This window comes from Colobus angolensis, unplaced genomic scaffold (genome assembly GCF_000951035.1).
Source record: "Colobus angolensis palliatus isolate OR3802 unplaced genomic scaffold, Cang.pa_1.0 Scaffold118, whole genome shotgun sequence".
Taxonomy (NCBI): Eukaryota; Metazoa; Chordata; class Mammalia; order Primates; family Cercopithecidae; genus Colobus; species Colobus angolensis.
This window is the reverse complement of record NW_012112919.1, coordinates 6,747,091-6,756,393: the sequence shown is the minus strand read 5'-3', so window position 1 is coordinate 6,756,393 and position 9,303 is coordinate 6,747,091. Positions and strand designations below refer to the sequence as shown.

The window sequence follows — 9,303 nt, the reverse complement described above, 5'->3', positions numbered from 1 at the left end:
GTGGCTCATGCCTGTAATCCCAGCACTTTGAGAGGGCAAGGCCGGCGGATCATCTGAGGTCAGGAGTTCGAGACCAGCCTGGCCAACATGGTGAAACCCTGTCTTAGCTACTAGGGAGGCTGAGGCAGGAGAACTGCTTGAACCTGGGAGGCAGAGGTTGCAGTGAGCCGAGATCGCACTATTGCACTCCAGCCTGGGTGACAAGAGTGAAACACCGTCTCAAAACAAAACAAGCAAGCAAGCAAACAAAGAAAAGTCTGGTGTATAGTTTGTTTGTTTTTCCGGAGGGCATCCCACTAGTTCTGCTCAGGTTCTCCAAGGGTTAGGCTCAGGGCTGAAAGTTGAGATCGGTTTTCCCCAGCCTCTAGAGTACAGTGTCCGAGCCAGAAGCACCCTCTTCCCTCTGTCCCACTTACCTGTCCTGCCCTGCCCTGTTCCGGAACCTTTGTTCATAGTAGCTCTGGTCGTGTCACAGCTCTGCCTAAAACCCTTGAGTGACTCCTCATGGCTCCTTGAACAGAGACCAAATGCTTCTTGATGCCTGGAAAGATCAGGCCCCTCATACCTCCCCAGTCCCAGTCCCTCCATTGTTTCCCAGGGACTTCCTCACATTCACCTTCTCTCTCTGCTCTTCCAACATGACTGAGGCCCAGGCAGACCATTCTGCTTCCTGTTGACTTAAGGAACTTTTAGTTAAATTTCTAGATATTTACTCAATTCTTACGGAATATGACAAAGAGAGAGAGCATTCTTTTTTATTTTTTAAATTTAAAAACAGATATGGGGTCTCACTATGTTGTTCAGGCTCATCTTGGACTTTTGGGCTCAAGCAGTCCACCCAACTCAGCCTCCCAAAGTCTTGGAATCACAGGCGTAAACCACTGCACTTGGCCAAGAGGGCATTCTTAATATGCAGCAAAACAATAAAAAGAAAAGAAAAGAAAAGAAAGAGAGAGAGAGAGAGAAAGAAAGAAAGAAAGAGACTCTTCTATATGTATATCATACTTCAAAAACTGTTGCCCCCAAAATGGCAACATCCTCTTCACAGATGTCCCCGTCTCCCAGAGCCCAGCCCTCTCCCCTCCACCTCAGCTCTTTATCCTGAGCTCAGTCACAGTCTCTTTAGCTGTCCAGTTTCTGCCCCCAAGAGAGCCCAGGAGGTAACCAAGTGCACAGGAAACCCGGGTGACGCTGGGTGTGGGGGAGAGTGGCTGCAAACACAGTGTGACATGGTTTCTTTCCACCCTGTCTAATCTCCACCAGGTCCTTCTTATCTGGTGTGTACACTTGCTATTCCTCCTCTGAAACATCCTGGCCCCTTTCCTCCCTCTTCCTGCAGGCCCTAGCTTAGGTGACCCTTCCTCAGCAGCAGGGGTCCCAGACCAGGGCAGTCCCCTACCCCACTCTCCGAGCTCCTACCATAATTAAACCTACAGGTTTATTTCACAGCTAGACTATAAACTCCCACACTTGACTACACGCTATGTAAATGGGCAGCCACTGTGTCTGCCAAGTTCACGGCCAAATTCCAAGTGCCGGGCCCACAGCCTGGCAAACAGCAGGCTCTCAATCAATATTTGTTGTAGCTGCTATTCAAATCTTACTCATTCTTTACAGGTTGTGCAAAGCCTGCCTCCCTGCAAACATCTTTGGTCTCTCCTCTCTGAAAGGCCCGTGTCTTGCCCATTTCCTGTCCATATGTCATCAACTACCAGGCCTAGACTGAGGCACAATCCCCCGAGGTCCCAGCTGTGTTTATCTCCTGAAAACCCTTTTCCCCAGTGCAGATGGATCACCAAGGACTCCCTCACACTCACCTTCTCTGGTTCTCTGGATACCTGTGGCCGACCTTCCCCACCCCACTGGGTCCTTTCCTCTATTTGCCTCCCTTAGCGGGAGCGGCCAGCGTCTGTTCCTCCCCTACCCTCTCCCTCCTCCACCAAATGTAACATGGCCCTGCTTAGGCTTCCTTCTTCAGCACAGAGCCCGGGAGCCAAGCTTCTCCTGTTCTCAGCCACTCTTCTACCCTCCCCTTTAGGGGAGACTGGACCTGGTGTCTCCCGGACATCTCCAACCCCACCTCCTTCCTTGATGGTCCTGGAGGGTCCTGAGATCACCCCCCCTCCCTTTTACCAACAGAAAAGCCGAGGCCAAAGAAGAATGGATGTTGGTCAAGGGCATATGATGTACACGGAGCCAAAGCCACAGTCCCCTCACCCCCTCCCGGGCCACTGTGGGGACCTGAGCAGTCATTCCACGGGAGAGGGCGACCCCTAGTGGTGAGGAGGGGCATGGCAGGGCAGTCTGTCACTCATTTCCTGGGCCCGGAGGCTGACGATGGAAGAGGCCAGGCCTGGAGGACCACCGACTCAGGCTTTAGTCATCAGGAAGGTAAATAAAGGCAAGGCCCGTGGAGCGAAAGAACCCAACTTTTGCTGGGCTTTGCCCTTCCTAGCCACATTCCCTGTAATGACCTAACAATACTGCTCTGTGACTTTAACTGTACCCTGCTGATTTGCTGATTGGATCTTCAGGAGGCAGGAATGGGCATTAAATGACTTTTGGCACACTGCGTGTCCCAAGGGTCATTACTGACTTGGGGGTCTGGTGCTAAGCCTTGGAATGCAGAAGCTCACATTCTGATAATAAGATTTCTAATAATAAGAGAATGGGCTCAGGCCAGGCACGGTGGCTCATCCCTGTAATCCCAGCACTTTGGGAGGCTGAGGTGGGCTGGTCACCTGAGGTCAGGAGTTCGAGACCAGCCTGGCCAACATGGTGAAACCCCATCTCTACTAAAAATACAAAATTTAGCCAGGCGTGGTGGTGTGCATCTGTAATCCCATAATCTCAGCTATTTGGGAGGCTGAGGCAGGAGAACCGCTTAAGCTAGGAGGCAGAGGTTGCAGTGGACCGAGGTTGCTCCACTGCACTTCAGCCTGGGCGACAGAGCGAGACTCCGTCTCAAAAAAAAAAAGAGAAAATGGACTCTTATTAAAGAGTCCAGGGACTTAGTCAATAGCTGTCTCCAAGTTTCTATGGTACCTATCTCTCACCTCTAGGGGCAGAAGGGCTACTCAACAAAAGGCTGATTGTTGTAACAGAAACACTCAGAAAACCGAACCTTTGAGAACTTCCCAAGCAGAAATGGGCATGCTGAGAGACCACTCGACCAGTTAATATGAACCCCACATCTGCTATCAAGAGAGTCTGGGCAATCTACTTTGAATATCCCTTCTGGAGCTGTTTCTAGGTTGTTTAGAGATTAAATGAAGTATTTCTAGGAAGTAGGTTGCCTAGACCTAATCACACAAGAATGACATCTCACTGACACACAAGGTCATGGCTAAACCTTCATTGTCTAGGTATTGTCCTCCTTCCTTGATGATCTAGGATGTAGCAGTATATGCCCAGATCAGGAAGTGTAAAAGCTGAAAATGGAGTTGGAGACAGAAAGTCCAGTGAGTTGCTGGCCACTGTGGTGTCACTGCTCCCCATACAGGTGTAACCTGAGTCTCCCACTTGGCAGCCAGAAATCAGCTGAGAAGAGGCCTCTGGAAACAGGCCACCCTGGCCCAGGAGGGTGGATGAAGTAGGGCCTCAGCACAGCTCATCCCACCGAGCAGGCCAGACCCTGAGTTCCTGGCTTACACTCAAGGGTCTGGGTAAGTCCCTTCTGTAGCGCCTCAGAAGCTCATTGGGCAACCTGGGAAGTTAGGACAAGAGTTCTGACATTTGACCCTGAGGTGTGAGGAGAGTGCTTCGACAGAGAGCATGGTGAATGCGAGTGACCCGGTTATTACCTCCGGGCAGCCTCCTAACCTCACCTTGACTCTGCCATGCAAAATTGATGCCTGGGCACAGGGCGCCGACGATGGTCAGATATTGCGGCCTGAACATCCTGGAACCTACATCCCTGACTTGGAGGATCCAGGCCTTCCGGGGGCTTCTCCATGAGTCCTGCAGGCCACACAGGGACCCTAACGGACCTAGTCCAGTCTTAGGGTCTGGGCTGCTCCTCCCTCCAGGAATGGGAGTTTGCCGTAGGCGATGGAGGAAGGGTTCAGGAGGCCACTCTGCGTCCCTACCAGGCTGTGGGCCCAACCCCCCACCCACCATCTTCTTCTCCCACGGCCCCAACCTCGTAGGGAGGGCACGGCGGGGCTCAGGTTCGCAGAGAAGGAGGGCTCGGACCAGCGACTCCAGGGCAGAGCGGCGCGTGCAGGGGTGGGGAGCTGGGTTTGTGAGAAGAGAAGGCCATCTACTCCCCAGCAAGAGAGCCTCCACCCAGCCACCAGAATCCCACCCTGCCTGGTGCAATCTTTGCGTCCGGATCAGCACCCAAGGCCCCTCCCCCACGGCCCGCTGCCTGCCGGGATTTGTAGTTTGTAGTGGTAGGGCCAGAACGCGCGGGCGCGCGCAAGCGTGTGTGTGTGTGTGTGTGTGTGTGTGTGTGTGTGTGTGTGTGTGTGTCTGTGACTGTGTGTCGGGGGGGGGTCTGTTGTGCTCCCGTCGCGCGCGAGCGTGTGTGTGTGACTGTGTGTGTGAGAGACTGTGTGTGTAAGTGTGTCCGGTCTGTTGTGGTGCTCCCGTCCCCGAAGGCCTCCGGACCTGGGCTCAGCAAAGGCACCGCAGGCCGCAGCTTCTGAGACCCCGCCCCGTGGCCCACTGTCTGCTGGGATTTGTAGTTCGTAGGGTTCTAGGGCCCTGGCCGGGCGCGCAGCTCTCCTGAGTCCCTGGACAGTGGGCCCGCGCAAGGCCCGCAACTCCGGCTGGACTCCCAGTGGCACTTTCTGCCGATCCTGAGATGTACCCGCCACGCCTGCGGGACTATCCTCTAGGTGGGCAAACTGAGGCACAAAGAGGGGCGCACTCTGGCCCGAGTCGGCCCTCTTGTGAGAATTTGGACTGGGAGACCCAGCCCAGGCCTGGCAGGCAAGGCTGGGCCAGGCGAGAGTCCTGGGCGCTTTCAATGTAAGAGTGTGCAATCAGTAGTGTTTCACAATAATGAACAGGCCTGCCCAGGACTGGCTGTGCATATTAGCGCTGGTTACCACAGGCTTGACGGATCAAATTTTTATTTGGCACCACTACAGAGGGGAGCCCAGGGAGGAAGTCTCTTGTGACCAAGAAAACCTGTGGTCCACCCTGGCCTTCAACTCTGCTTTAAAGATAAAAATAAACCGAGTTTGGGAGGGGGTGAGGAGGAGGGGTGTTTTGTAAACTGTAAAGTCCAGAGTATGAGTGGGTGTTATTATCATCAGGATCAGACCTCAAAGCACTGGAGAAAAGGTCTGGGCCTTCAAGAGCCTCGCCTTAAAAGGGAGGGTATGGCTGGGCGCAGTGGCTTATGCCTGTAATCCTAGCATTTTGGGAGGCCGAGACGGGCAGACCACCTGACATCAGAGGTTCAAGACCAGCCTAGCCAACATGTCCAAACCCCATCTCTACTAAAAATACAAAAACTATCCGGGGGTGGTGGCACATGCCTATAATCCCAGCTACTTGGGAGGCTGAGGCAGGAGAATCGCTTGAACCCAGGAGGCAGAGGTTGCAGTGAGCTGAGATTGTGTGATTTTGTCACTACCCTCCAGTCTGGGTTACACAGTGAGACTCTGTCTCAAAAAAAAAAAAAAAAAGAAAAGAAAAGAAAAAAGGAAAAGGGAAGGTACACTTACTATAGTTACGTAAGAAATCCCCTTTGGGAGAAGCTGGGTGATAGGATTTCCCTAGACCTTTTTAATTTTTTTAAGTGGGGTGCAGATGGGTCAGGAAACTCAAAGGTTACAGAGCCCTTTCACTTTTTGTTTGCTTGTTGACAATTTTATTGAGATATAATATACCATATAATTCACCCATTTGAAGTGTACAATTCAGTGTTTTAGTATGTTCAGAGTTGTGTAACCATTATCACAATCTAATTTTGGAACACTTCATCATCCCCAAAATAAACCTGTACCCATTAGCAGTCCCTTCCCCAGCCACCTCCATCCTCTTCAGCCCTAGGCAACCACTAATCTACTTTTTATAGATTTGGCTTTTGTGAACATTTCATATAAATGGAACCATATAGTATGTGGTCTTTTGTAACTGGCTTCTTTCACTTAGCAACGTGTTTTCAAAATTCATCTAGGTTGTAGCATCTATCAGTACTCAGTACTGTTTCTGCAACTTTTTGTGAGTCTATAATTACTTTGAAATATATTTTTTTAAGCAAGGTATCTAGAGCAAGAGCTGAGACCAGACAAGGTGGCTCGGGCCTATAATCGCAGCACTTTGGGAGGTTGAGGTCTCCTGAGGTCTCCTGGATCACTTGAGATTAGGAGTTTAAGACCAGCCTGGCCAACATCGTGAAATCCCGTCTCTACTAAAAATACAAAAAATTACCCGGGTGTGGTGGCACATGCCTGTGATCCCAGCTGCTCGGAAGGCTGAGGCAGGAGAATTACTTGAACTCAGGAGGCTGAGTTTGCATTGAGCCGAGATGGTGCCACTGCACTCCAGCCTGGGCGACAGAGCCAGAGTGTGTCTCAAATAAATAAATAAATAAATAAATAATAAATAAATAAAAAAGAGCTGAGCTAGCTGTTTGCTCTTTGCATGTGAAAGGACTCGCAGCTGGCGCCAGCATGCAGTGATAGTGGGGAGGGCATGGACTCCCACAACGTGGCTTCCCACCCATCCTCTACCGCTTACTAAGTGGGACCTAGAACAAGTGATTTTGACCTACTTTATCTCTGTTTCCTCATCTGTCAAAGGAGGATAATAAGAGGATCCATGTTAGAGAGTAAATGCGAGGATTAAATGAGAAAATCATATCGAGGATATTACCTGGCATATAGTGGCAGCACTCAGTAGTGTTAGCTGTTATGGTGTTGACAACCCTGTGTGACGCTGGCTGTACGGGGGTAAACCTGTCTTCTGGGGGGAATAGTCCCCCCATCCCAGGCACCTGGTGTCCTCCCCAGACCACTCATGCTGTACTGGACAGTCCCACTTTCCCAAGAATTCACAAGGAATTCCAGCATGTCACTGTTCTCGTTGCCCCTGAGCACCTACCAGTGATTTAAGAAAAGGCAAAACCGAAAGTTTTGGTTTTGAGCTTTATTCAGAAAATATGGCCACCCAGACCCCTGGCCATTCCCCAGGGCCTGTGAGGTGATCCAGAAAAATTCATTTGCAAATCAAATTTAATGGCTAGAAGCATCCCGAATCAATGTCTTCAAAGGAATATTTGGGGCGGGTGAAGTGCCTCACACCTATAATCCCAACACTTTGGGAGGCCGAGGCAGGAAGATCACCTGAGATCAGGAGTTCGAGACTAGCCTGGCCAAAATGATGAAACCCCGTCTCTAGTAAAAATACAAAAAAATTAGCTGGGCATAGTGGCGTGTGCCTGTAGTCCTAGCTAATCAGGAGGCTGAGGCAGGAGAATCACTTGAACTGGGGAGGGAACGTTGCAGTGAGCTGAGATTGTGCCATTGCACTCTAGCTTGGGCGACGAGAGTGAGACTCCGTCTCAAAAAAAGAAAAAAAGAAAAAGAATATTTAGGGGAATTTTGATGCTGGAATTAAGCATTGCAAAAGATCCCTGTCAGTTCCCCGTGATGAGGAAATGCAGCTGCTCAGCCTGAGCTGTGCCTCTGGGTTGGAATTAGAGGAGCCAGAAGGGACCCTTCGAGTCTAGTGCTTTCATTCACAGATGGGAAACTGAGGCCCAGAGAGGGCCACGTGGCATGGTAGTTAGAAGACAGGTCAGGAACTTGCTGGGAAGAATCTTGCAATTTCCGAACTTCTCAGCACTGGAAATGAGTCCATACCCCGAGATTATGAACACAGAAGCAGAAAGCTGATTGCCCTGGACATCCCCAGACCTTGGCCAGAGCCCAAGCAGCCAAGCCCGGAAGCCAGTGTCCAATGCTTCTCTCTCCTGGTTTTCTTCAGCCAGATGTTCATCCTAGAAGTAGGAATTTATTAATAATGGTAATGGTACCTTGCATTGTCCAGGCCTTCATTCTTTTTGCAGATCCTCCTGGCTGGGCACAGTGGCTCACTCCTGTAATGCCAGCACTTTGGGAGGCCGAGGCAGAAGGATCACTTGAGCTCAGGAGTTCAAGGCTGCAGTGAGCTGTGATCATGCCACTGCACTCCAGAGCCTAGGTGACAGAGCGAGACCCTGTCTTAAAAAAAAAAGAAAGAAAAAAGAAAAAAGCAGCCTCTCATTGAATCCTCACAACCTGCCAAGGTAAGAGGATGGGGGCTTCTGTTGTTGTTTCACAGATAAGGAATCTGCAGCTAGGAAGTCTTTAGGGGTTATCCCAAGGCAACAGAATCTGGGGAGTATTAGAATGTGGGGGTTTTGCTGTCTGATCTGTTAATACATTCAGTAAAATTTTTTTTGAGTGCCTGTTACCTGCTGGGTGCTATGCAGGGTGCTGAGGTTGCAAGGATGACTTGATATGGTACCTGGCTAGAGGTGCTAACATTGTGGTGGAGGAGGCACCTGTGGTACACCATAAAACATGGTGGGGAGGGAACTTTCCTGTGTCATAGAAGTGTTTTATATCTTGGTAGAGATGTGGGTTACATAGGTGTTGCATCTGTCAAAACTCATTTAAATCTACACATGATTTGTGCATTTTACTATAAATTTGACCTAAACAAAACAAAACTGAATGCTCTGGGAGGACTATTGAACGACCTTGGAGAGACCCAGTTGTCTGGAAGCAGGCCGGGCTGCCCATGGATCCAAGTCCACTTTTGCTATTGGGTATGCCTGAGAAGTGTTCCATGGGGGTGTAGATGCAGGTGGCCTAGTGGCTTGATGTCCAGAATACCTGGGGAGCCGTGGGAGTTTCAGAGGAGGGATATTTAAGCTGAGTCTGCAGAGTGAGCAGAATTGGTCAAAGAAAGGCAGATAGTAGGCAGAGGGAGATGGTTTCTGTGCACTCCTTGCTGGAGTGTGCTTGTCTGAGGTCACCCAGATAGCAAGATTGTTTCCTTACCCTAGGCCCCACCCGTGGGCTTCAGAAAAACTCTTTCTGGTTGGGATTTTTGAAGCTGCCTCCCAGAAAATGATCTTACCACTGTGTCACGAGGCCATGGCCTAACCCTCATGCTCTTTGTCAACTGACATCTCTCATGGGTTGGCTATGTCACATTCAGGAGCCAAAGCGGAAGTGTAGACCCTTTGCTGTCCAACACATTTCCAGAAGGCCAGGCCTCCTGGTGCAGACACTGGTTGGCCTGTTTTCCTCTGAATAAAGAAGAGAAGGATCGGGTGTTGCAGGTCAGATCAGCCTG

The 9,303-nt window shown here is 50.4% G+C and overlaps 1 protein-coding gene across 1 annotated transcript in view; it reads left to right on the top strand.

The window, feature by feature from the left end:
* The first annotated feature begins 4,724 nt into the window (after nucleotides 1-4,724).
* The window catches only part of CAPG (capping protein (actin filament), gelsolin-like), a 35,981-nt gene continuing 31,402 nt past the window's right edge, over nucleotides 4,725-9,303 (top strand). The window contains 1 exon segment of the mRNA XM_011925700.1: nucleotides 4,725-4,841. The gene's annotated coding sequence lies outside the window, so the exon portion shown is untranslated.